At 45.9% G+C, this 27,009-nt stretch overlaps 1 pseudogene across 1 annotated transcript in view; it reads left to right on the top strand.

The window, feature by feature from the left end:
• Nucleotides 1–27,009, top strand: part of LOC124008880 — a 39,235-nt pseudogene that overhangs the window by 3,608 nt on the left and 8,618 nt on the right. The window contains exons 2-29 of the transcript XR_006834175.1: nucleotides 66–144; nucleotides 286–389; nucleotides 495–586; nucleotides 696–771; nucleotides 1,953–2,050; nucleotides 2,225–2,295; nucleotides 9,949–10,083; nucleotides 11,539–11,624; nucleotides 11,772–11,864; nucleotides 12,113–12,258; nucleotides 12,515–12,650; nucleotides 12,984–13,054; nucleotides 13,159–13,218; nucleotides 13,831–13,908; nucleotides 14,080–14,247; nucleotides 14,518–14,564; nucleotides 18,251–18,430; nucleotides 20,953–21,058; nucleotides 21,371–21,526; nucleotides 21,828–21,932; nucleotides 22,609–22,671; nucleotides 23,120–23,250; nucleotides 23,532–23,776; nucleotides 23,932–23,995; nucleotides 24,129–24,131; nucleotides 24,308–24,471; nucleotides 24,766–24,988; nucleotides 26,457–26,600. The product of XR_006834175.1 is annotated as a CLIP-associating protein 1-B-like (transcript). The remainder of the gene's footprint in view (nucleotides 1–65; nucleotides 145–285; nucleotides 390–494; nucleotides 587–695; nucleotides 772–1,952; nucleotides 2,051–2,224; nucleotides 2,296–9,948; nucleotides 10,084–11,538; nucleotides 11,625–11,771; nucleotides 11,865–12,112; nucleotides 12,259–12,514; nucleotides 12,651–12,983; nucleotides 13,055–13,158; nucleotides 13,219–13,830; nucleotides 13,909–14,079; nucleotides 14,248–14,517; nucleotides 14,565–18,250; nucleotides 18,431–20,952; nucleotides 21,059–21,370; nucleotides 21,527–21,827; nucleotides 21,933–22,608; nucleotides 22,672–23,119; nucleotides 23,251–23,531; nucleotides 23,777–23,931; nucleotides 23,996–24,128; nucleotides 24,132–24,307; nucleotides 24,472–24,765; nucleotides 24,989–26,456; nucleotides 26,601–27,009) is intronic.

Here is a 27,009-nt window from a genome sequence, read left to right as displayed (position 1 = left end):
AGCCTATGTTATTTAGATAAAAATGTAAGTATTACATTTTTTAATATTTTGATCTTCATTCTTAGGTGGCTTTGTTGGGAATGGACATACTGACAGCTTTGGTAACAAGACTACAGGAACGGTTTAGGACACAGATTGGAACTGGTAAGCTATCCCTGGCAACTGTATGCATTGTATGCATTACAACACATCTTTATGATTCATAGTTTTCTCGAGTTCTCGTCACCTTGAGTTGTTGTCACACAATTCATATTTTGTCCTTGCCTTCTCCCTCCCTCCCGTTAGTTTTGCCGAGTTTGATAGATCGGCTAGGCGACTCAAAGGACCAAGTCCGAGACCAGGACCAAGCTCTTCTGCTAAAGATCATGGACCAAGCTGCTAACCCACAGGTAATGTCAGCACGTACCGTAGACTCACCTATGTGTTAGTATAGAAAATAAACCGTTTCATTATAATAATAAAAAACAGACTACAATAAATGTATTTATTTGCAGTATGTATGGGACCGAATGTTAGGAGGATTCAAACACAAGAACAACAGGACCCGGGAGAGTGTCTGCATTTGCCTTATCGCCACGTTAAATGTGTAAGTTCATAATAGCCAGTAATGGTTTAAACGTACTATTTAATCTGTTTTGTCTTACACATTCTTTGCGTGATTTAATTATTATTATTATTTTATATTTTCCTTACAGATATGGAGCTCAAGGCTTGACCCTCAGCAAAATTGTCCCCCACATATGTAATCTTTTAGGAGACCCTACAAGCCAGGTATAGTTACATTATTTTAGGCTATTAAACTATACTGAACAAAAATATAACCGCAACAATTTTAACGATTTTACTGAGTTACAGTTCATATAAGGAAACCAGTCAATTTATATAAGTTAATTTGGCCTCAATCTATGGATTTCACATGACTGAGCAGGGGTTCAGCCAATGGGTGGGCCTGAAGGCAATAGGCCCACCCACTTGGGAGCCAGGCCCGGGCAATCAGAATGAGTTTTTCCCCACAAAACAGCTTTATTACAGACAAATACTCCCCAGTTTCATCAGCTGTCCGAGCGGCTGGTCTCAGACGATCCCGCAGGTGAAGAAGCCGGATGTGGAGGTCCTGGGCTGGTTTGGTCACACGTGGTCTGCGGTTGTGAGGCCGGTTGGACGTACTGCCAAGTTCTCTAAAATTATATTCGAGGTGGCTTATGGTAGAGAAATTCACATTTAATGCTCTGGCAACAGCTTTGGTGGACATTCCTGAAGTCAGCTTGCCAATTGCATGCTCCCTAAAAATTTGAGACATCTGTGGCATTGTGTTGTGTGACAAAAGTGAACATTTTAGACTGGCCTTTTATTAACAGGGCTGTAAACAAATTTGTGCACACAATTTGAGAGAGATATGCTTTTTGTGCATGTGGAAAAAATCTGGGATATTTTATGTCAGCTCATGAAACATGGGACCAACACTTTATATGTTGCGTTTATATATTTGTTCAGTATACATTGTGGTGTTAAAATGGATTTGACTTTGACACCAGCATTATTGGTGTTTTAGAACTCTGGTGGTTGACCAACAGTGTTACAGATCCCATGTGAACTCGTCAGACTTCAGTACTTTCCTGATATCTCTTGTCTGTTTATTCCTTGCAATTAGCCTGTTTTGTAGACTTTTTCAAAAAGGCTTTGCTCTTTCTCCTGTCATCACGCACTTCAACAGCATTTCCCACTTCCTGTCGGGTACCGGAAGCTGTGTCCATGGACCTCTCTTCCTGTACTGATATAGTGCCAGCCATCTTTTATCATTGTCATATCCACAACTAAATGGACTATTACGGTCAATAAGAGAGGATCTCATTTTATGTTCAATCCAGACAAATGATTATGTCGAGCGGTTAGTGGGCGGACAGATGAGTGAAGCCGTGTTAATCTGCTCTGTTTTATTTCCTGACACACAGGTGCGAGACGGGGCCATGAACTGTCTTGTTGAAATCTACAGACACGTCGGGGAGCGGGTGCGGATGGACCTGGGGAAAAAGGGACTGCCACAGTCACGGTACCTTCATTCTCTGTTGTGTTTCTGATACCAAGGCTTTCTGTTGAAGTGCAATCACCATGACCCAGTTCTCTGGTATCTCCAGGGAGCCCGACTGTCTGCTTTTAGGCTTGCGCCTCCTCATAATTGTATGGTGATGCCTTTAAAACAATATACTGTCTTTTGTCTTTCCAGGTTGAATGTCATTTTCAGTAAATTTGATGAAGTTCAAAGATCGGGGAACATGATCCTGTCCCCTGTCTCAGGTAAGCACAGTACTTCCTTTGCTCCCACTGTTGTACTTTCCTTCTGTCCAACAACACATGGAGATATTCATCCCTTTCCATTGAGCTTTGTTGTATTGAAACGTTCGAGTGTAGTGCAAGCAGTGCCCTGGGATTATGACTATGCTTAGGGAGTAATGGGGATCTCATATCCAATCTGGGCCCATATCAATAAAGCATCTGAGCATTATTGCTGATCTAGGATCAGTTTTGGCTTTTAGATCACAATGCATCAAATTTTATACAGCTGCTATCTTCATTGGATCACTGTTCTTGCAGAGAATTTTCCTGCCCAGCATGAAATGCAACTTATAGTGTATTTGAAGTTTAAAAATGCTTCTAAAGTTTGTCATTTGCCCTAACAGAAAAATCGATCAACACCTACAAACATTTCTATTAATTATAATGCACATAGTAATTAACATTTCCTGTTGCTGCAGGGTTATTTTCCTGCTGTGTGAAACTGGTCAAATCAAGATGAGATGTATGTACAGGTGGGGACCTGATCCTAGGTCAGCACTCCTACTCTGAGGCGCTTTGTAGATACAGAACCTGGGCTCAGACCACTTAGAGCTGGACAGAAAACCAACAACAGAGAAACCAGTTCTGTGTCCATGCTCTTTCAGAAGAGAACAGTTAGTATGCATTGAGCGGTCTCTCTGCAGCAATGCAGGGCTGCAGGCAGGGGGTCAGATTCTCCTTTCAGCTGCTCTCTATTGGACATGTTCTTGGTATTCTGCACACGGAGTAGGGCCTTACCCTGACGCAGCAGTATTGAAGCAGGTCCGACTGATATCGGAGCTGTGTATCTTTGTTGCTGCGGCCGTCTCATTTTCCTCTCCTCGTCTCCTGTTAAGTCTGGGACAAAAAGGGTGTAATTGCTGTGGTCGCGAAGCTTCACTTTCATCACAAGAGTTCACCCTGTAGAGATTAGACTGGAGCTGCTGTAATCTCTGCTTTCATTTAGTAGGCTGAACGACTTCATATCAAACCTGAGCAAATTGGCCAAAGCAAGGTGTCATGCTAGTTCGTTTATGGTAATGCCTCAATGACGTCATTGCCCGACATCTCATTGAAGTTTTCTATTCACCTAGTGGGCCAAAGAAAGGGGAAAACCCTTTGCTGTTAACACAGTCCCCCCCCACCCCGTGCGGCTCGAAGGTTAACCAGGCATAAAGGCAATGCCTTGGCCTTGCCTCTACCACACCAGATACATCAAAGGGCTCCCTCTCCTGTGCAGCTGACAGCTCATGAATGTCAACTGTCCAAGCAAGTGGAAAGAACTTCTCTCTCTCTGCCCAGGAATCCTATGTCCTATTCATTTGGTACCAACCCGATTGAAACAGGGAGGTATTACATCTGAATTTGTCCAATGAGAAACACTCGTTTTCTTCTTTTTTTTTTAACGGCATAGCCCTAATACTGTATTTGTATCTGGGCTGTTGGGCTGGTGACGGGAAAGGGAGAGACAGAGAGGATTAGCCTAGGAAGAGGGAGCAACACCAGGGACTCTGCTGCAGGCTCTTATTTTGGAGGAGAGAGTGGTGTCATTTTGCCATCCGTGCAGTCACAAGACCTAGCTAGAGGGGAGGGGAAGGAGTAGCCCGGAGTACGGTAGGTAGACACAATAGAGAAGAGACAGACCTACGGCAGTGTTTGTCCTTGTTGCTCACTGTTACTTAGCTCTGTTTAGTGTGTGGAATCAACAGCCCTGCTATGACCACAGGAGAAGGTATGGATCTCTTTCCTCTCTACAAAGGCCCTTTATAGCTACTGTATAGGTAGATGAGCTATAGTCGTGTTTGCGTTGGGATTATTAGCCTATGTTATGAATATGGTGTTTACAGGTGGCCTCCGTAGGTAAATGAAAGGAAGCAATGTTGTTGAGAACTGCAGGAGATTTCATACAGGATGTATCTTTCTTTCATTTCTTATAAAGGAAATAGTTTGGGCTATTTATGTTACTGTGTTTGACATTGTACTAAGATGATGTTAGATACAAGGCAAATTAGGCTTGGTTCATTTGAACTCATATTCCTCCCCTTTGGATAACTTGGACACATGTTTTGGTCAGAAGAAAGAGAGGATGACTGAGTGTTACTTCCTGTCTACTTCCTCATCACTTCCTTGTTGCCAGCAGATAGTCAATTAAAGTGCCCACTGTGCTCTGTGGGTGCTCTGTGGGTAGCCCTCCTCCCTGATCCTAATGTCTCAGAACCAGATGTTCTGCAAACACTAGTGAGAATCTCACATTAGGAGCCACCCGTGTCCTTGGTTCTCCCTTTTGAAGTCAATACTATTCATAACAATAATGTGATTCCTAGATTCTCCTGAATGCAAGTGCACCCGAAAACGACAATGGAAATGCGACAATTCCTCCAGCCAAGGGCTTCGACCACAGTTTTTCACCCCAGCAACTGTGTCGTTCAGCTCTTAAATGAGCTACAGGTGGAGTTTTCTCCAGCTAAAGTCTCAAGGGAATCCTTCACTGTAGCGACGCACTTTAGCCAACTCTTAGAGATCCATCACTCCAGTCCGTTCAATAAATTGGAACAGAGTCGTCGTCATCATCAGATGGGCTTCATCTACCTCCTTCGCCTTGTCAGGTGCATAGAAATGAGCTAAACCCAACATTTGCCGTGTTAGTCTACCACCCGTAAAGGCTTAGCTAAGGTTTAGTGCGTGGCCTTTGGACTTATTCATCAAAGTCCCCTTGATATGGAGTTTCCTCCTGTTCTCATCAACTTGTTTTGCATGTCCATTTTCACTCACACCCAGTAGGATCCACACACGATAAGAATTCACTCTCATAAAACTCTACTGACTAACGTCTGTAAGCTGACCAGACTATCATGTCATTTGGAGCAGTGCATTCTTACTCTACTGAGGCTTTGCTTTTACAAATGCTTTCTCTGAGCATGCGCTGTTATCTTGAGACCAAGGGCACATCCTAGCTCTAACTTGGACCCAAACACCAAATGTGCTTGCGAGGGAGATGCTACAGCTATTTAAGGTCAGAGGTGCCGTGGAGTGCTGTTTTATTTGTTTTTTGAAGCTACTTTTGCTGCTTGTTTGAGTGATTTGAGATGGCAGGGAGTTCCACGCTACAAGTATCATGGCTCTATATTTTAGGGTGCATTGCCTTGAATTCATTTTGGGCTTTAGGGAATAAGAAGATACTTTTAGTTGCTTGTCTTGTGGACTATGAATGTCTGTCAGAGCTGTGCGTTAGCTGATTGAAGAGACAGTTTGGGAGTAACAAAAATGAGAAGTGACAATTTTCTTCCCCACTTTGAGCCAGGAAACGTCAACATGCTGTTGACCTTAGCGCTCTTGGAACATTGCAGGACAAGAAAGCTGTAGCTTTAGTATGTCTTTCTTCGCGGCACCTGACCATATTACCGGGCAGAAGTCAAGATACCATCAAATTGAGCCTGTAGGACTTGTTTGATCAGTTGTGGTAACCTAGTCCTGACAGTTTACAGTCTTAAGGTGACACCAAGAAGTTTAGTTTCCTCAACTTGTTCTATAACCACATCTTTCATAACCAGATCCAGCTTAGGTTTACAGCAGGGGTCTCCAACAGATTGATCGCCAGCTACCAGTCGCTTGCAGGCCACTTATCAGTAGCTCGCCAAACAATTCTGAAAGTACATGCAATTTTCACGTGTTCTGCTGCAAACTGTCATAAACAAATCTCACAAGTATCAGACACCGCAAGCTCACAGCTACTGTTTAATCAACTCAACATTGACAGTTATCCCACCCCTGGTTAGCCACTATTGGCTTAAAAAGCCAAACCTAACACAATGTCCGCCAATTCATTTCCAGCAATATTGCCCAACTGTCTGGGTGTTGCGCATGTTTGTCTATCACTTTGTGTGTAGCCAGTTGATGTGATGACCGTCTTGTGGGTTGACAGAAATACTTTCCCCAAAACCATCTCAATTAAATGTTATATACAAAGTAGGCTTACCTGGCAGAATTATATCCTTTGTATCATATTATTTGTTATTTTCAAACTTTTCCATGAAATGAGAAGCAGGAGTGCAGAATTGTCACTGGACCGGCACATTCGTCACTCGAATTAAAGGGCCAGATGCACAATTAAAGGGAATTGCACCCCAAAAAATATTTGTTTGTTTTCTTCCAGACCTAAAAAAAAAAGTGATTTAACCAATGACATTCCGGCTCAGAACATCTAATTCCGTTGTTTCTCTATGAACAATTTGATTTTTGAGAGTGAAAAACAAAAGAAAATCTAAAACCCAGGGAGAATACAAATTAAAAAATCACATTTTATAGAGCCCCCCCCCCCTTAAGTGGTTTATTAACCATTATTTTACCAGGTATATTGACAGAAAACAGTGCGGTACTTTCTCTTGTACAGTATGGAACGGGGAAGAGTTGCAAGGGAGAGGAAAATTGAAGAATGTTCCTATTTGAAAGCTAGACAAAATGTGTAGCTCGTGACATGTTTCATTTTTTAAAAGTAGCTCTCATATTAGAAAAGGTGTGGAGACCCCTGATCTAGAGCTTAAGGAATGATTTGTACTGAAATACTATGCTCTTAGATATATTCAGAACTAATTTATTTGTTGGCCACCCATTCTGAAACTAACTTCAACTCTTTGTTTTCACTAGCTTGTTTAAGTGATTAATCATTAGTAAAAATAGAAAACAGTAACGGGCCAAGACAGCTCCCTTGCGGAATTCCACAGTTTACATGCATTAGATTAGAGATGCTTCCATTGAGGGAAAAAACTGATTTCTATTAGATTGCCATATACTTGCTCAAAAGCAGAGGGTGTAAAGCCATAACATATACATTTTTCCGCTAACAGATTATGGTCAATAATATCAAAGGCTGCACTGAAATTGATCACGATGGTTTACTGTTCTTGGGAAGCAGAATGACTTTAGCTTCCTTCCATGTCTGAGGGAAAGAATGTTTCTCCAAGCAGATTGAAGATATGAGAAATAGGAGCTGCAACATACTCTGCCACTATCCTCAGTAGCTTTCCATCTAAATTGTCAATACCAGGTGGTTTCTCATTATTAAAGTTACTGGCCAGAAACTATTTGTTCACCTCTTCCACACTAACTTTGATACATTTGTTTTATTTTTTTTATGTTAATTTACATAGTTATTCTTTCATAATTATTATGGAGATCTAACCAGAGTGAGGAGATGGGATGCATGGGATGGGTTATGTGCACATGTAGGCCTATTCAACATTCATTCATTCAGGCCACACTGGATGGATTGTTTTGATGCTGGCTTCTTTTCACTCCTATTTGTCTCGTTGATTGTGAGAAATGACTCCTGAGATGTGTGCGTTTCCTTGCAGAAATTGCGTTCATGCTTGAAACGAATGGGGCTGTTGAATTGTGCTGCTCCTGTGTTGTCCGGTGCTTGAGTAGCTCCCCGGTGAGGAAGTCTCTGTGTGAGAGAATGGCTGGTTTGTGTTCAAGGTATCGGATGGTGAAGAGGAAGAGCTAGCTGTGTGTTGATAGCCGGTGTCCTCCGGTACCGTGGAGAATAATGGAGCCTTTTCCTCAGAGGCACTGTAGGTTGAATACCACAGTATCACTTTCAGGTTGAAGCTGTCCCGTTGCTCTCTTCTCAAACAACTGGTGCATTTATCAGGGGGCACTGCCATCTAGGGGATGAATTAGTGAGCGTCTGGTATGCGTGAAATTACTGCATTATAAAGTAGGTCTCATGTGCTTATGATTCATTGCTGATTTTGTTGAATTCTTTTAGGATCCACTCATGCATATTGACCTGGAACCATAGGTTATGTGTCTAAAATTGTCTTTCCAAACACTGTTGTCTATGTTCTTTAACGAGACAGGATGTTTTGTATTCAGACCAGTTGTACTGCCCTTGCTCACACAGAGGCCAGGGTTTTTCTGCATAGAAAAGTATTGGGCGTGGCGTGGCGCCTAAGTGCTCGGATGTAACATTTTCAGTGTAAACTTAAAGGAAGTAAAACTAACAATCACCTAAATAAAAGCTAGAGAGTCAGGGGAAATTTTTAAAATTGAGAATTTTTGTCTTGGCATGGGGCCCTCATTGATTTTGTTAAAACGTTTGAGTCACTCAGATAGCATAAGCCATGACAAAATAATTCCAGGAAATTTGCTTTAAAACAGCTTTTGAAGTTTTTGGACTGTGACTGTACCATTGACCACTTCCATGGCCACACCCACCAACTAAGGTCCTTTTTATATGATATTCCCTCATGTCTCTCTCATCACTCACCAGTGATGGCGCTAGGCTCACTGACCTGTTAAGATTGAATTCACCGCTCAACACTTTCTGTCTGGCTCCTCCCACTCCTAGGCTGGGTGTCATATCATGGTGATAGAGAGGGTGTGCCCTTGCCTCCTCTCCCCACTGTGGGAGGTGGAGCTGTCCATCTGCTTTCTCTGTCGTCCCTGCTCCACGGGCCGGCTCACTGCGCTCAGTAGGGAGGGGCACCTAGCATCACAGCACATCAAGCGCTTGTGTGTTACTGGGAGAGAGTGTGAACTGTGCATCAGGAGGGCAGCCATAGCCTGAGCCACGGGTGCTCACGCACCAGGGAAGGGAGAGTGTAGCTGGTACTGCTAGCTGCCTGCAGCGAGGGAGCTAGCTGGTAGACCTGTGGAGACCGGAGACTATGAGAGGAGGGGGTCTGGAGTGGACTGTCTGTCGACATGCTGAGGAAGCTCGTCTGCAGGAAGATCTGTGCCTGTAAGCTCTGCTTCTCTTTCTTCTTGACACGTGGTGGGGGGTGGGGGTAGAGGAGGGGAGAGGCCCATTGTATTAATATTAATGAGCGCCGTGGAGGAATGTGGGTCAGGTCAAAAGTGTGGGAGGGAGTCACCTGTCACTAAGATGAAGATTGGGGAGACAGACATTTTCAGCTGAGGAGTGACAGACCGGAGAGGACAGCTGGGTACACAGTATGCACTATAAAGACTGAAGGTTCAGACAATCTGAAGGCTATCGGTAACAACGTCTGGAATTTATGAGCTACGCTCATCACAGCTGGTGTTGATGACAGCGGTATGCTCAGCGCTGGGTTTTATATGATTTTATATGAGGCTGATTTATTCGACACTCGCCTTGTTGTGATATTGACAGCGTGCCTCGTTTTAATATTGCAATGGGGGAGAGAAACAATGTGAGGTAGATGGCACATAACTGATGTGATGTGTTGGTGTGCTGCCCCTGTGTTGTGTGGACCTCTGAATAATGCACAGGGTTGTGTTTCATTGATCGCTGGTCCGGCAGATTACTCTGCTCCCTCCGGGCCGACTGACCGGGACTGACGTGTTCAGTACACTACCGTTTGGGGGGGGGGGGGGTAGTCACTTCACTTCCACAGCACGAGGGCGCAACCACCGGTTACAGGAATCAGGCCGAGACAATCGCCTACATAATGAACTCTGATGACCCCTCCCCACAATGTGTGTGTGTGTAAATGCCAAAAGGTTATGCAGGCTTCTGTGTTGTTGTAGGAGAGGATGGGATTGAGCACATGGTGCTGATATAAAACGTTCTTAGTTTTTTTAGTACAGTCAGCATTCAAATTGGGCCGGACTGTAAATAACTTGAATCCTCTGTTTTGCCTTCCCTCCCAGATAAGAACTATGATGATGATGATTCGGTGGACGGGGGGCGGTCCTCCTCTTCTAAGGGCCCCTCGTCAGGGAAGAAGGCAGTGAGCATGGGGTCGTTCCGTAGGCCCAGCTCTGCTTCCAGCACCAAATCAACAGGTGAGACGCCCCTTCCGGTTCGCACCAGCAGAACCAGCAGTATGCCAGCAGTATAAGTGATGTTACGTCGAGCCATGTGTATTTTAACACTGTCAAATGTGATTTGTTCTTTCACCTACCACAGTATTCCTTTCATTTGCTTCCTCGAGAATCCTTGTCTGTGTGCGTGCGTTGTTTCTGTTTTTTAGACATTATGATGACTAGATTATCGAGATAAGCCTTTATTTGGCAACGGGTAATAACAGGGCTCTGCATTGCAACCATTTTACTCACGTATGCACATGGAATTTTCATTTAGGAGCACCAGTGTGCCTCGAAAAATGAATGATTCTAGCTTTAATATCTCAAATACTTTTCATTGTGCTCCTAAATTTGTTTGTGTGCGCAAACATTTTTCAACTTTTTGTAAAAAAGGTCAGCGTAGAGCCTTGAATAATGACCTCTGTCCAGGATTTGTATGGAAGATAATTCACTGTGGAGCTAGACACTGGATCGTGTCTATAACCCAGTCACCGTGGAGCTGTCTATAACAGAGATAGTGTCTCTACAACCCAGTCACTGTGGAGCTGTCTATAACAGAGATAGTGTCTCTACAACCAAGTCACTGTGGAGCTGTGGAGCTGTCTATAACAGAGATAGTATCTATAACCCAGTCACTGTGGAGCTGTCTATAACAGAGATAGTGTCTCTACAACCCAGTCACTGTGGAGCTGTCTATAACAGAGATAGTGTCTCTACAACCAAGTCACTGTGGAGCAGTCTATAACAGAGATAGTGTCTCTACTACCAAGTCACTGTGGAGCTGTCTATAACAGAGATAGTGTCTATAACCCAGTCACTGTGGAGCTGTCTATAACAGAGATAGTGTCTCTATAACCCAGTCACTGGGTTATAGAGACTGGAGCTGTCTAGTGTCTATCTGTACCCTTGGAACAGTGCAGATGGTGAGGATGATGTAATGGAATCAGAACGCAGAGAGAAACATGGGATAATGAGCATTGAGCGTGATATACCCGGCATGAACTCCATAAGGCTGCAGCCAATCCAAGTTTAACATTTGTGTGAATAATAGCCTACTAGAATAGCTTCCTGGTAAAGTTAACAATTCAACCCGGTGTTCCTCTGCTTGTATCAGGGAGAGATGGTCCTAGTGCGGCTGCTGCAGGGGCTGTGGATGAGGAGGACTTCATCCGTGCCTTTGAGGAAGTGTTTAACATTTGTGTGAATAATAGCCTACTAGAATACCTTCCTGGTAAAGTTAACAATTCGACCCGGTATTCCTCTGCTTGTATCAGGGAGAGATGGTCCTAGTGCGGCTGCTGCAGGGGCTGTGGATGAGGAGGACTTCATCCGTGCCTTTGAGGAAGTGTTTAACATTTGTGTGAATAATAGCCTACTAGAATAGCTTCCTGGTAAAGTTAACAATTCGACCCGGTATTCCTCTGCTTGTATCAGGGAGAGATGGTCCTAGTGCGGCTGCTGCAGGGGCTGTGGATGAGGAGGACTTCATCCGTGCCTTCGAGGAAGTGTCCACTATGGAAGTACGTGTTTACTTTAATCACAATAGCAAAATCATTCTGCGCTATTCTCACTTGGGCACGTGAAACTGGTCCTATGTTACACGTCGTATATTAAACCCATTAGGAATGTGCTTCTGCTAAGTGATTCTTCTTCTCTCCTCCTCTCAGCTTTTCTCTAACAGGGAAATGGAGGACGCCATGACCAAGATCAGAGAGGTGCTGGCTGACGACAAACGAGACTGGGAGCACAGAGTCACTGCGGTAAGAGATGTCCAACCAATCGTCCCTCGCCTCCAGATGACTTCATCACACTGGCTGCCTTCCAGTATCCACGCTAGCGTACCACTTGACGCCATGTATTGGCCAGGCATTCCAAGTGTGGATTTTTGGATTGTAGCCAGTGACTATTAGGTGGCTGTTTCTATTAAGCAGTCACGTCTATCATTTGATTGGAAGTGTGACGTCGATTGACGGCTTGCTGGTTTTCGCTGCGTCTCCTTCTTCTCCAGTTGAAGAAGATGCGTTCTCTGCTCCTGGCGGGAGCGGTGGAGTTTGACGGTTTCTCCCAGCAGCTGCGTCTCACAGAGGCAGCCCTCAAGATGTCCTCTAAAGACCTGCGCTCTCAGGTGGTCAGAGAGGCTTGTATCACTCTGGGGTAAGGAGACCTCTCGTCCTGTTCTCTTACTCACGGTATCAATTCAAAAGCAAACCAGCTTTATTTAATGTCACCAAAGCCATTCTATGATTACGTTATACAATATCAATGCAATTTAAAAACAAAAATTTAAACTACAAAGAATTTTAAGAATACCCCCCCCCCTACACTCTTCATTGTACAGCCCCATCAGTATAAAATAAGATAGTATTGATATCATAATAACTTGTGTACGTATTGTCCCTCTATCCTGCAGCCACCTGTCCTACATCCTGGGGAACAGGTTTGACCACTGTGCAGAGTCCATCATGCCCACTCTCCTAACCCTGGTCTCTAACTCGGCCAAGGTCATGGCCACATCCGGCATCGCTGTCATACGACTCATCATCAGGGTGAGTGAACAATAAAGTTATTTACATTTTGAATTGAGCTGGGGCGGGGGGGGGGGTTCAGTTGAGTTGAGTGTCAGTCAGACAAGATGGTCATGGGGCTAGCCTTTTTTTGTTTGGAACGCGAACACATTTCTCCTTCCCGAATGGCTGCAAATGACATTCCACCGCATTCCCATGTGGGCATTCGTTGTTGGTGGTTATTGCGATTTGTTCTCCAAAGATGCCTCGTGTGTTCCTCACACTTCTATCCTAGAACAGCTAGTAACGTAAGGAGTGTACACTGGACCTGCGACATGACGATGACTATATTTCTGTCCTCTCTCTGTCTTCCAGCATACACACTACCCTCGTCTCATTCCTATCGTGACCAGCAGCTGCCAGTCGAAATCTGTGGCCGTAAGAAGGTAAACAAAAAACAAAGAAATAGCCTCAGAAAGACTTATCCCTGATCGCACGCCAGCTGAGCGTCTGTTTGTGTTCCCTGACAGTCTTCTTGTTCTATTTCCAGGCGCTGTTTTGAGTTTTTGGACCTCTTGCTGCAGGAGTGGCAGACCAACTCTCTAGAGAGGTATGTTTCAATGGCTGCTACTAGACAGGCCTATAGACTCATACTTAGAGTTGTCCCCCTTCCTCAACAACACAATATTGTACTGCCGTGTTGTAGATGTACTGTACTGTAAACATTTTTTCTAGCTACTGTCCAGTGAGTTTGTGATGAGCCCGTCTGGGTAATATGAAACAACGTTGTTGTCAGTGAGTGGCTCCTCATCTCAGCAGTTTCCATGGCAATGCCAGGAAGGGATATCTATCCCATAAAAGCACACTGTGCTTCATCATTGATTTGAAACCAAATCTCTAACCGGGAGGCCAGGGGACCTCTCGGGTCCTCTTCTCATTGATTTACGTTGCGCCCCAAATGGCACCCTATTCCCTGTATAGTGCACTACTTTTGACCAGAGCCCTGTTGGCCCTGGTCGAAAGCAGTGCACTATATATATAGGGAATAGGGTGCCATAGGGCTCTGGACATAAGTGGTGCACTATATAGGGAATAGTGTTGGTATTTGGGACGTAACTGTAGCTTTTTATGTTGCGATGGTTTTGGTGGAGAGGGGGGGTATTGTCATGCTGCATGCAGGGAGAATGAAGCTGGTGTTCCTACTCTTCTTGATCCCTCACAGGAATGTAGCTGTTCTGACAGAGACCATCAAGAAAGGAGTCCATGATGCAGACTCCGAGGCCAGATCAGTGGCCAGGAAGTAAGTCGCTCTCACGCCATGTCGGACATGCATGAACCATGTTTCTATTTGAAAATATGAGTTCACCAACATCGCATGTTGTCACGGCAACAACTTTTCCTCCACGTTTGATATTTTATCCGCCAACCTGATACGTTGCCCCGCTGACGACAGGCTGTCTCACTGTTTCAGGTGCTACTGGACGTTCCACGGCCACTTCAGCCGGGAGGCAGAGCAGCTGTTCCAGGCTCTAGAGTCGTCCTATCAGAAGGCTCTCCAGTCCCACATGAAGAGTTCTGACAGCATCCTGTCCCTCCCTGCCTCAGACCGCTCCTCCTCCTCCTCACAGGAGAGCCTCAAGTGAGAACCTCCACCCTTTCTATCCTTCTCCCCCTCTGTCTTCCTGTCTCCCTCTTTCTCGCCACGTCTCTCTTACTTGGACCCCTTTCTGTCTTTCTCTCTCATTTTCTGTCTCTCTGTCTCCTTATGTCTGTTTGTTTCAGTTTTTTCTCTAGTAGAGAGTTTATTTTTTGGTCTCAGTTTCTCTCTCCCTCTTAGTCTGTCTGTGATATGAGAAGTAGTAGTATTGAAGGAGAATAAATCACTGTCTATCTCTCTCTGTCTCCACAGCCGCCCTCAGTCTGCCAAGAGCTCCATGGGAAACACCGTGACCAGGAGTAAGGACACTGGCATTACATGACTGGCGTTACTACCACAGACATTACTACCACAGACATTATTACCGCAGACATTATTACCGCAGACACTACTACCACAGTCATTACTACCGCAAACACTACTACCGCAGACACTACTACTGCAGACACTACTACCGCAGACACTACTACCGCAGACACTACTACCGCAGACACGGCTACCGCAGACACGGCTACCGCAGACACGGCTACCGCAGACACGGCTACCGCAGACACGGCTACCGCAGACACGGCTACCGCAGACACGGCTACCACAGACACGGCTACCACAGACACGGCTACCACAGACACTACTACCACAGACACTACTACCACAGACACTACTACCACAGACACTACTACCACAGACACTACTACCACAGACACTACTACCACAGACACTACTACCACAGACACTACTACCACAGACACTACTACCAAAGACATCGGAAGCTATTTTGTAGATGACATTGCTGAAGTCGAGGATCGGTAGGATAGTCAGTTTTACTAGGGTAAGTTTGGCAGCGTGAGTGAATGAGGCTTTGTTGCAGAATAGAAAGCCCGACTCTAGATTTGAATTTTAGATTGGAGATGTTTGATATGAGTCTGGAAGGAGAGTTTACAGTCTAGCCAGACACCTAGGTACTTATAGATGTCCACATATTCTAGGTCGGAACCATCCAGGGTGGTGATGCTAGGCGGCCGTGCGGGTGCAGGCAGTGAACGGTTGAAAAGCATGCATTTGGTTTTACTAGAGTTTAAGAGCAGTTGGAGGCCACGGAAGGAGTGTTGTATAGCATTGAAGCTCGTCTGGAGGTTAGAAGCACAGTGTCCAAGGAAGGGCCAGAAGTATACAGAATGGTGTCGTCTGCGTAGAGGTGGATCAGGGAATCGCCCGCAGCAAGAGCAACATCATTGATAAATACAGAGAAAAGAGTCGGCTCGAGAATTGAATCCTGTGGCACCTCCATTGAGACTGCCAGAGGACCGGACAACATGCCCTCCGATTTGACACACTGAACTCTGTCTGCAAAGTAGGCTACTGAGTCTGCCGATAAGAATATGGTGATTGACAGTCGAAAGCCTTGGCCAGGTCGATGAAGACGGCTGCACAGTACTGTCTTTTATCGATGGCGGTTATGATATCGTTTAGTACCTTGAGCGTGGCTGAGGTGCACCCGTGACCGGCTCGGAAACCAGATTGCACAGCGGAGAAGGTACGGTGGGATTCGAGATGGTCGAATCTGTTTGTTGACTAGGCTTTCGAAGACCTTAGATAGGCAGGGCAGGATGGATATAGGTCTGTAACAGTTTGGGTCCAGGGGAAGACACCCTGAATCCTTGGGGATCTCAGACGATATGAAAAAGAGGCGGATAATTTCAGAAATAGAGGGTCCAGATTGTCAAGCCCAGCTGATTTGTACGGGTCCAGGTTTTGAAGCTCTTTCAGAACATCTGCTATCTGGATTTGGGTAAAGGAGAAGCTGGGGAGGCTTGGGCGAGTAGCTGCGGGGGGGGGGGGGGGGGGGTGGAGCTGTTGGCAGAGGTTGGAGTAGCCAGGAGGAAGACATGGCCAGTCGTTGAGAAATGCTTGTTGAAGTTTTCGATAATCATGGATTTATCGGTGGTGATCGTGTTACCTAGCCTCAGTGCAGTGGGCAGCTGGGAGGAGGTGCTCTTGTTCTCCATGGACTTTACAGTGTCCCAGAAGTTAGAGTTAGAGCTAGTAGTTTTGGAGTTAGAGCTACAGGATGCAAATTTCTGCTTGAAGAAGCTGGCCTTTGCTTTCCTGACTGACTGCGTGTATTGGTTCCTGACTTCCCCCGAACAGTTGCATATTGCGGGGACTATTCGATGCTATTGCAGTCCCCCACAGGATGTTTTTGTGCTGGTCGAGGGCAGTCAGGTCTGGAGTGAACCAAGGGCTATATCTGTTCTTCGTTCTGCATTTTTTGAACGGAGCATGCTTATCTAAGATGGTGAGGAAGTTACTTTTAAAGAATGACCAAGCATCCTCAACTGACGGGATGAGGTCAATATCCTTCCAGGATACCCGGGCCAGGTTGATTAGAAAGGCCTGCTCACAGAAGTGATTTAGGGAGCGTTTGACAGTGATGAGGGGTGGTCGTTTGACTGCGGACCCGTAGCGGATACAGGCAATGAGGCAGTGATCGCTGAGATCCTGGTTGAAGACAGCGGAGGTGTATTTGGAGGGCCAGTTGGTCAGGATAACGTCTATGAGGGTGCCCTTGTTTACAGATTTAGGGTTGTACCTGGTGGGTTCCTTGATGATTTGTGTGAGATTGAGGGCATCTAGCTTAGATTGTAGGACTGCCGGGGTGTTAAGCATATCCCAGTTTAGGTCACCTAACAGAACAAACTCTGAAGCTAGATGGGGGGCGATCAATTTACAAATGGTGTCCAGGGCACAGCTGGGAGCTGAGGGGGGTCGGTAGCAGGCGGCAACAGTGAGAGACTTATTTCTGGAAAGAGTCATTTTTAAATTAGTAGTTTGAACTGTTTGGGTATGGACCTGGAAAGTATGACATTACTTTGCAGGCTATCTCTGCAGTAGACTGCAACTCGTCCCCCATTGACAGTTCTATCTTGACGGAAAATGTTATAGTTGGGTATGGAAATCTCAGAATTTTTGGTGGCCTCCCTAAGCCAGGATTCAGACACGGCGAGGACATCAGGGTTGGCAGAGTGTGCTAAAACAGTGAGTAAAACAAACTTAGGGAGACTTCTGATGTTGACATGCATGAAACCAAGACTTTTTCGATCACAGAAGTCAACAAATGAGGGTGCCTGGGGACATGCAGGGCCTGGGTTTACCTCCACATCACCCGCGGAACAAAGGAGGAGTAGTATGAGGGTGCGGCTAAAGGCTATCAAAACTGGTCGCCTAGAGCGTTGGGGACAAAGAATAAAAGGAGCAGATTTCTAGGCATGGTAGAATATATTCAGGGCATAATGCGCAGACAGGAGTATGGTGGGGTGAGGGTACGGCGGAGGTAAGCCCAGGCACTGGGTGATGATAAGAGAGGTTGTATCTCTGGACATGCTGGTTGTAATGGGTGAGGTCACCGCATGTGTGGGAGGTGGGACAACGGAGGTATCGGAGGTATGAGGAGTGGAACTAGGGGCTCCATTGTAAACTAAAACAATGATAACTAACCTGAACAACAGTATACAAGGCATATTGACATTTGAGAGAGACATACAGCGAGGCATACAGTAATCGCAGGTGTTGATTGGGATAGGTAGCTAAAACAACAGGTGAGACAACAACAGCTAATCTATCCAGTGTCCCTGCACATTGTAAATCTAGTATTGGAACTGACCCTGTATGTAGCGTCTTACTTTCTGGCGTTCTTCTTGTTTTGGTTCTACCTCCGTGTTATTTGTGGTACTACATTGATGTTGATCACTGCATTGTTGGGTTTAGAGTTTGCAAGAAAGGCATTTCACTGTACTTGTGCACGTGACGTTACGACTTACATCGTGAGTTTGGTTAATGACTGTTAACTTTCCCTCTTTTCTCACCCTCTCTTTCCTCTCTTTATGAAATACGTTTGGGTGGAGAACTTGGCTGTTAACCGTTGTTCCTCTCTTCTCCCTCTCTGTTTCCTCTCCTCCCTCTCTTCCCTTCACTCTTCTCCCCGAAGCGAAAGCGGCTCCCTCCAGAGGTCCCTCCACCCCGGTCTCTCTCCAGCGTTCCCGTAGCGACGTGGACGTGAACGCTGCTGCCACCGCTAGTGCCAAAACCAGGATGACTCCCGTGCCCGCCTCGCCCGCCCCCTTCAGCGCTGCCTCGGCTCTGCCACCCGGCTCCTATGCCTCTCTAGGTGAACCAAAATCATGTGTTCTGTCTTTGTGTGTGTTCTAATTAAACAGTAAGGTCCGAGGGGTTTGTGGTATATGGCCAATATACCACGGCTAAGGGCTGTTCTTATGTGTCCCTGGAACAGCCCTTAGCCGTGGTATATTGGTCATATATCACAAACCCCTGAGGTGCCGTATTGCTATTATAAACTTACCAACGTAATTAGAACAGTAGAAAATAAATGTTTTGTCATTTATGTGGTATAGGGTCTGATGTATCTTAGCTGTCAGCCAATCAGCATTCAGGGCTTGAATCACCCTGTTTATAATACTCTTTCTATGAGCCTCATACCCTGTTTATAATACTCTTTCTATGAGCCTCATACCCCATTTATAATACTCTTTCTATGAGCCTCATACCCCATTTATAATACTCTTTCTATGAGCCTCATACCCCATTTATAATACTCTTTCTATGAGCCTCATACCCCGTTTATAATACTCTTTCTATGAGCCTCATACCCAGTTTATAATACTCTTTCTATGAGCCTCATACCCAGTTTATAATACTCTTTCTATGAGCCTCATACCCCATTTATAATACTCTTTCTATGAGCCTCATACCCCATTTATAATACTCTTTCTATGAGCCTCATACCCCATTTATAATACTCTTTCTATGAGCCTCATACCCTCGCAGACGCTTTTACTGACTACGAGGGATATAGGACCATAGCATGGAGATTGAAACCTCATTTCTATTTAACTCTTTTATTTTTTATTATTAATTAAATATGATGATTAAAATACATCTTAAGGCCTTTCCAAATTCTTGTAACCTCCCTCAGTCTTCCATATGGGGATTATCCTGCTAACTTCTGCTAACCTTTCTCTCCTGGACTCTCCTCCTCTTGTTTTTGCCCTTAGACAACACACCTGGTAACTTTAGACCAGTGGGTAAGATGAGATGGCTAACTGTGTGTTTGTGTGGGAGCTGGAGGACTTCATCCAGATTTCTCTGTCCCCTTTTGGTCTGTGTAATGTACTGCACCATGTTTACAGTGGTCGTCTTTGTGGTGTGCTACGTCGTTGAATTACGGTGCTCATCTGTGGAACTCTGCATGGACTGTCTGCATGGTAGAACTACGTTGAACTGGGTCATCAGGACTGGCGTTGGTAGCCAGAGAGGAGACCGATACATTGATTGTATCCACAAATAGATCTGTCCAACTCACGTGACTGTAAAGACGGGCAGCCTCAGTGTCTGTCGGGTTATTGACCTTTATCGTTGCCTGTTTAACTCTAATTTCATGAAGTCATGTTGTGCTGTACTCTCCTTTTCCCCTGAATGATCCATTGTCCTACCTAGAACAGAATACTGAAATATACTTGTTGTGAATTATGTTTCTATATTTGTATCTATTGTGGTGAGGGAATATGTTGAGATGAAACATTTTTTTTATAGAGGATGAGACATTTGTGACTTGAGATTTCTCGAACCAGCTTAATCGAGATTTGAGTGCATGTGTCTGTTGTAATGGCTGGTAGCTACCTGCAAGTATAGACTAGCGAGTGTGTCTCTGTTTCTGTGTGGTCTATGTATGAAGTCTCTGACTGTAGGTGATGAGGGTTGGTGTCGCCGAGCTGGGTGTGTCTGCGGTTGAATGGGTCTGTGCCACGTGAAGTTGAAGTCTGTTTTCTCCCTCCCCGACCTCTCTCTCTATCACTGTCTCTCTCTATCACTGTCTCTCTCTATCACTGTCTCTCTCTATCACTGTCTCTCTCTATCACTGTCTCTCTCTATCACTGTCGCTCTCTATCACTGTCGCTCTCTATCACTGTCGCTCTCTATCACTGTCGCTCTCTATCACTGTCTCTCTCTATCACTGTCTCTCTCTATCACTGTCTCTCTCTATCACTGTCGCTCTCTATCACTGTCGCTCTCTATCACTGTCTCTGTGTGTCTCTCTCTCTGTCTCTCTCTCTGTCTCTCTCTGTCTCTGTCTCTGTGTCTCTCTCTATCACTGTCTCTTTCTATCACTGTCTCTGTGTGTCTCTCTCTCTGTGTCTCTCTCTCTGTCTCTCTCTGTCTCTCTCTGTCTCTGTGTCTCTCTGTGTGTGTCTCTCTCTGTGTGTGTGTCTCTCTCTCTGTCTCTCTCTCTCTCTCTGTCTCTCTCTCTGTGTGTGTCTCTCTCTCTGTCTCTCTCTCTGTGTGTGTCTCTCTCTCTGTCTCTCTCTCTGTGTGTGTGTCTCTCTCTGTGTGTGTGTCTCTCTCTCTGTGTGTGTCTCTCTCTCTGTGTGTGTCTCTCTCTCTGTGTGTGTCTCTCTCTCTGTGTGTGTCTCTCTCTCTGTGTGTCTCTCTCTCTGTGTGTGTCTCTCTCTCTGTGTGTCTCTCTCTCTGTGTCTCTATCTCTCTGTGTCTCTATCTCTCTGTCTCTCTCTCTCTCTGTGTCTCTCTCTCTCTGTGTCTCTCGCTCTCTCTGTGTCTCTCTCTCTCTCTGTCTCTCTGTCTCTCTGTCTCTCTCTCTCTCTCTCTCACTTCCAGGCCGTGTGCGTACCAGGAGAACGAGTTCGGGGAGGCGTGGGGGCCAGTCCCTCTGTCATAGACAGTAGGGGGAGGAGTCGAGCCAAAATGGTGTCAGTGTCTCAACGTGAGTATCTTCCTCCGATATATGTCCATCATGCCGGAATTAAAAAATACACACGGTTTCTATATCAGTGTTTGATCCCGGGGACCCATAGGTGCACATATCTGATTTGGCCCTGATTCCACTAATCAAGTCATCAAACTTTTAATCGGGTATGTAGTGCCAGGGCAAAAACAAATATGTGCACCTATGGGTCCCCGGGATCAAGAAACACTGATCTGGAGCAATTGTTTGACATTTTTACCACATTTTCAGCATTGTGTCGGTATGCATTCTTCTCCCTTTATAAGTACACCATGCTATGTCGTGTTGCAGCTGGCAGTCGTTCTGGCTCCCCTGGTCGTCTCCTGAGCCATACATACGGCAGGATCTCCAGGGCCACTGCAGGGACAACGCCAGCAGAAAGGAGGCCTAAAGTCCCCCGCAGCCATGGCTGCAGCCGAGACACCAGTCCAGACAGATCAGGCCTGGGTAAGGACCAGGAAGGACAACACACACAGACACACGAAGGACAGAAAACAGCCTTCTACAGCTGTACTCCTCCTCTCCAACCTCTCTGCTCTCTGAACCACCTAATCTCCTGTCTGACACTGAGTGCAACCTTGTCTCCTCCTCTGTTCTGGCTAACTCAACTCCTCCTCTACCTCCGCTGAGCTCTCTCTCTCTGAGTGTGTTGGACTGTCTATCTGGCTGTGTGTTATAAAGCTCTTTCTTCCTCCTGCTGCTCTCTCTCGCTGTGTGTGTCCCCCCCCCACCACCACCACTATGCTAGCGAGGAGTCGTATCCCCCGGCCCAGCATGAGTCAGGGCTGCAGCAGGGACACCTCTAGGGAGAGCAGCCGAGATACCAGCCCCGCTCGGGGATTCTCTCCTCTGGGTGAGTACAGTATAGTAACGTGCCCAGCCCAGAGTCCATAGCCACCAAGACCCTCAGTGGCTGGTTGCCGGGGGCCTGAACCCTGACTAGCCCTATCTAGAGTAGAACACAAAGGCCATCATCAGACCACAAGAAAATCAACTGAAACGAACCTCTTCTGCTTCCATCTTCTGCATGCCTTTTACTTGTCCTTCAAATTTCCCCTTTCACTCCTGAGTGACAACAACATTTTTTATTTTACTAATCATGCCAGAGTCTTTGATGACATGGGATGAGTTGACGCTGGTGTCCGCTGTCAGCTTATAGACTTGCGATCAGAGCCTTTGTGTCCAATGCCGGGATGCCTCTCAGCATTCTTGGCGCCAATGTTTGCATGAAGCCGGTTAGCGTCGTCACATGGTAGAATACCTCCTCCTCAGGTTGACAGGCATGTACTGTATGAGTTGTAGAAGTGTCTAACTTCACTTCCTGGTCAGACTTTATTTGGATAGTCCGGGTTTTCCATCTGTAGCTGTATAGAGGGTCATACTATCTATTGATAAGCAACTGGTTGCTAAGGTTACGTTTAGATTTAGAATAAGCGTTAGGGTAAGGGTTAGGGTAGGGGTTAGGGTTAGTAGATGGACTATCCAAATAAAGTATCCCCCCCCCACTCCCTCCCATGTTCCTCCTCTAGCATCCAGACGTGTCTCCCGCTCCACCAGTGCTCTCCACTCGGCTGAGTCTGTGGGCCACTCAGGTGACCTGTCCTGCATGTCTCTATTAGACCAGACAAATGGCATGTCAGTGTTCCATGGTGCAGTTCACCTCAATCACCCACAGGGGACGACAGAGAGCTGAGCATCCTCCTTATTTCAGTTTGGATGAGTCTTATTTTTCAAGTCAATCTGTGTTGTTTTGTTTCACTGTTTTTGTTAGTACGCGTTTGTTTTTATTGGTCCTTATACTGTGCTGTAAAATAAAACTTCAATTCATCATATTATTATTTTGTGCTATACACAGTATCTTCTCTTGAGTTTCTCATGACCTGCTGATGTAATTTGCTTCATTTGTTTTCCCCCCATGACTTTTACTCCCCATTTTAGTTTATAGGTCGACTGCTTTTCCTTTGTAATACTGTATTACTGTGCTCCTAATAATACTGCAATAGTATTCTAAAAGTATTATAATATCTCTGTTTCCTCCAGAGCGTCTAGGTCTGGCCCACCAGGCCCGTATCTCGGCCTCTGTCAACGCCATGAGGATCCTCAACACTGGGACCGAGGTGGAGGCAGCTGTAGCCGACGCCCTGTTACTAGGCGACGCCAGGAACAACAAGGTGGATGTTTACCTCGTCACGTGCGACTTAGATTCTCTATCTTCTTTACCATCTGAATCATAGCGTATGTTGATCATAATAGCTTTGACGGCTTTTTCTCTCGGGGGGACATTTTGTTTTGATTTACGTCTATGTTGACTCATATTTGCCTCTCGAATCTTATGGCAGCTTGTTGAACAGGAAGTGTCATCGATTTCTCTTCACTCGGTGGCATAATTTAGTGAGCACGCTGTGTATGTACCCGCACAAACATTTGACCTCGTAACCCTTGACCCCTCCAGCGGCGGCCAGTCAGACGGCGGTACGAGTCCCCGGGGATCTACTCAGACGACGACGCGAACAGCGACGCCAGCAGCGCCTGCTCTGAGCGCTCGTATGGCTCGCGGAACGGCGGCCCGCCCCACTACATGAGACAGACGGAGGACGTGGCCGAGGTGCTGAACCACTGTGCCAGTTCCAACTGGTCTGAGAGGAAGGAGGGGCTGCTGGGACTACAGAACCTGCTCGTTAGCCAGAGAATTCTCAGGTGGGATAGAGACCGTCTGTTTTTGAACTTTTGTAATGTGATGCATTTGAGGACGTCACCGAGACAACTGTCCTCTAGATGAAAAATCTGTCTGAAACCAAAAGGTGTTGTGCGATTGATCGCCTTACCTTTTTCCCCCCGCTCGTGTGTCTCAGTCGTGTGGAGCTGAAGCGATTGTGTGAGATCTTCACAAGGATGTTTGCTGACCCACACAGCAAGGTGAGCCCACAATAGAAACGCCCCATGTCTGATATTACCTGTGTTCTGACGTGAAGCTAATGTAGTTACTGTACTAACTAACGGTCTGTTTTTGTGTCGCATGGTGGTCTTTGCGGTGGACTTGTAACATCAGCGAGTAAGTGTTTTTGTCCGACACCTTTTTGAATAGTAATGCAATCGAATCCGACTATTCAGATTGATGAATTATTGTTGTTCTGTATGTTGTCCTACTGTAATAATCATTAACAATGAACAAATACCTATAGCCTATTATTGAGTGACTGACTGGGTGGTCACTGTGTCTGATCTCAGGTGTTCAGCATGTTTCTGGAGACCCTGGTAGACTTCATCACCCTGCACAGAGAGGACGTGCAGGACTGGCTGTTTGTCCTGCTCACCCAGCTGCTGAAGAAGATGGGAGCTGACCTCCTGGGTTCCGTACAGGCCAAGGTCCAGAAGGCTCTGGACGTCACCAGGTCAGAACTAAAGCGTCATCTCTGTTTCTGTTCTCACACAGGTCTTTTTCCCCACTTCTTGCTTTTCAGCACAATTCCACCAACTATGTTTTAGTCAAATATTATATCTGTTTGGTCTTCTTGCAGTCAATTTGCAGTCTACAAGTGATGAGTAATTATGTACCGGCCCCCTGAAAATCCATTCAGCAAAAACAATCGTCCCGTTGCCTGAATCTAGTTGCTGATCCCTGTTCTAGTGGATCAATCCCTCCCATCTCATGCCCTTTTCTATTTCTTTTCCTCTCTCTTTCCCAGGGACTCGTTCCCGTTCGACCAGCAGTTTAACATCCTGATGCGTTTCATCGTGGACCAGACCCAGACCCCCAACCTGAAGGTCAAGGTGGCCATCCTGAGGTACATTGAGTGCCTGGCCCGTCAAATGGACCCCGCAGACTTTGTCAACTCCAGCGAGACGCGCCTGGCCGTCTCCCGCATCATCACCTGGACCACGGAACCAAAGAGCTCCGACGTCCGGAAGGTGGGCAGAGTTGGGTTTGTTTCCATAGCAAAGCGTCAGGCACTTTTCTTTGAATTGACTTTATATTTCACAGGGACAATGCACATTAATCAGCATTTCTGTAAATGTCCCAGATTTAACCAGCTGGACAATTTTCAACTGATCATCCAAAGCTCCAAAATAACTATTGTTTGCTGGCTTCATCCATTTTTGGTTGTTTTAATTTAAAAAAAAATGTAAACTGATAATTTCCCCAACCTACCTGTCGGTGGACCCCCGACCCCAGAGCTTCCACCATAGCTGGGCAGGTGAGGAGTTGTCAGGCAGGCCCAGCACCACCGTAGCCTCTCTACCTGGAGAGGGGAACGTGGAGGAGAGGTGCAAGCAGGTAGTAGAGCCCCCCGACCCATCAGTCAGCTGCACGGTCTGCAGTCTGCCTCACATAACTTCCTCAAGCCTGGGCTCTCTGTCTCTAACACAACTTCGCCTTGCTGGCACACAGAGTTGTTTCTGCTTTATAACTGGGGATGTAAAGGACAGTGCAGGGGTGGGATTGAGGACTGAATTGGCTCTGAATGAGCCATAACAGTTGTTTCTACTTTCAAAGGTTTCTTCATAATGAGTGAATGTTAAAGTGGCAATCAGCAGTTGAAATGATAACGAAGGTGTGGACCCCACCACTGTTTCGCTACAAAGCTGAGCGATTGGGCTGGAGAAATGCAACCACTCTCAAATTCATAGAGCTAGGGATGCAAGGACTGGCCATGCATGATATCAAAATGATAGTTTTAACTATGTTTTGAGGCTATACCGGGTTTGTTTACATTGACTTTGTTTACAAACGGAGGCGTTGAACAAGCTTACATTTAGGATTCTGATGGCGTACGACAGTTGAGCTGAGCTCATGAGGCATTTAAGTTCAAGAATCAATGGGTGCATATACAATTCACGTAGAAGTCAAAACATTCATCTAGCAACTGCAGATTGCCCCTTTAAGCGACGGGGTGGGAATGGGCAACATAATGGCTCTGAATGTGTGGTAATATTGCGTTTTGATAGTAGCCTGTGCTGCTGTTAGTTGTTCCTCATGGTTCTTGTCTTGTTTATCTGCGTTGACCAGGTTTGGTTGACCGACATGCATGGGATTCACACGAGAGAAACATTGATACGGGTTTTTAACTGTTTTACAAGAACTGACAATGGTTTTAACTCGCCTGACTAACTGAATGCTAACGGAACCTAAACAAATATGTGCTACTGTATTTCTGTGCAATGTTTATTGGCTCATGTATTTGTAAATCCATTGACTGATGGTTCCGTAAGAGCAGAATGGGCTTGTCGACTGTTCCGTCGCTTCTCTTAAGCGTCAGAAATTACCTTGAAATGCACATTATTGGGTGATATCATATGTCGATGTTACTGGGAAAAAGTGAACGCCCTCTTTGATGACCTCTAGCCATTGACCTCTCTGTGACCCTTTAATCCCCAGGCGGCTCAGGTGGTTCTGATCGCCTTGTTTGAGCTGAACACCCCAGAGTTCACCATGCTGCTGGGGGCCCTGCCCAAGACCTTCCAGGACGGAGCCACTAAACTGCTGCATAGCCACCTGCGGAACTCCAGCAACACCAGAGTGGTAAGACCTGACTCTGACGTTCACGTGTAAATCCACATCGTCGAGAGGATGAGACTGAGCAGGGATGAAATGGCTGTGTCCCAAATATCTACTCGCCATGAGAAGATGAGCAGTGAATTTACACAGGGCAACTTGAATAACGCATTTGCTCAGGAAGGTCCTCTCGAATACACTGAACATCTTCTCACTGGCATGCTGTCACATGGACAATAGTTGTATTGTAATCTAAATATACTGGGATAGCATTATATAATTAAGCAATAAAGACAGAGGAGGTGTGTTATATGGCCAATATAACACGGTTATGGGCTGTTCTTAGAGTGCCCGGATACAGCCCTTAGCCGTGGTGTATTGGTCATATACCACAAACCCCTGAGGTGCCTTATTGCTATTGGTTACCAATGTAATT

Source organism: Oncorhynchus gorbuscha, linkage group LG21 (genome assembly GCF_021184085.1).
Source record: "Oncorhynchus gorbuscha isolate QuinsamMale2020 ecotype Even-year linkage group LG21, OgorEven_v1.0, whole genome shotgun sequence".
NCBI classification, from domain to species: domain Eukaryota; kingdom Metazoa; phylum Chordata; class Actinopteri; order Salmoniformes; family Salmonidae; genus Oncorhynchus; species Oncorhynchus gorbuscha.
This window is presented reverse-complemented; position numbering and strand designations above follow the sequence as displayed.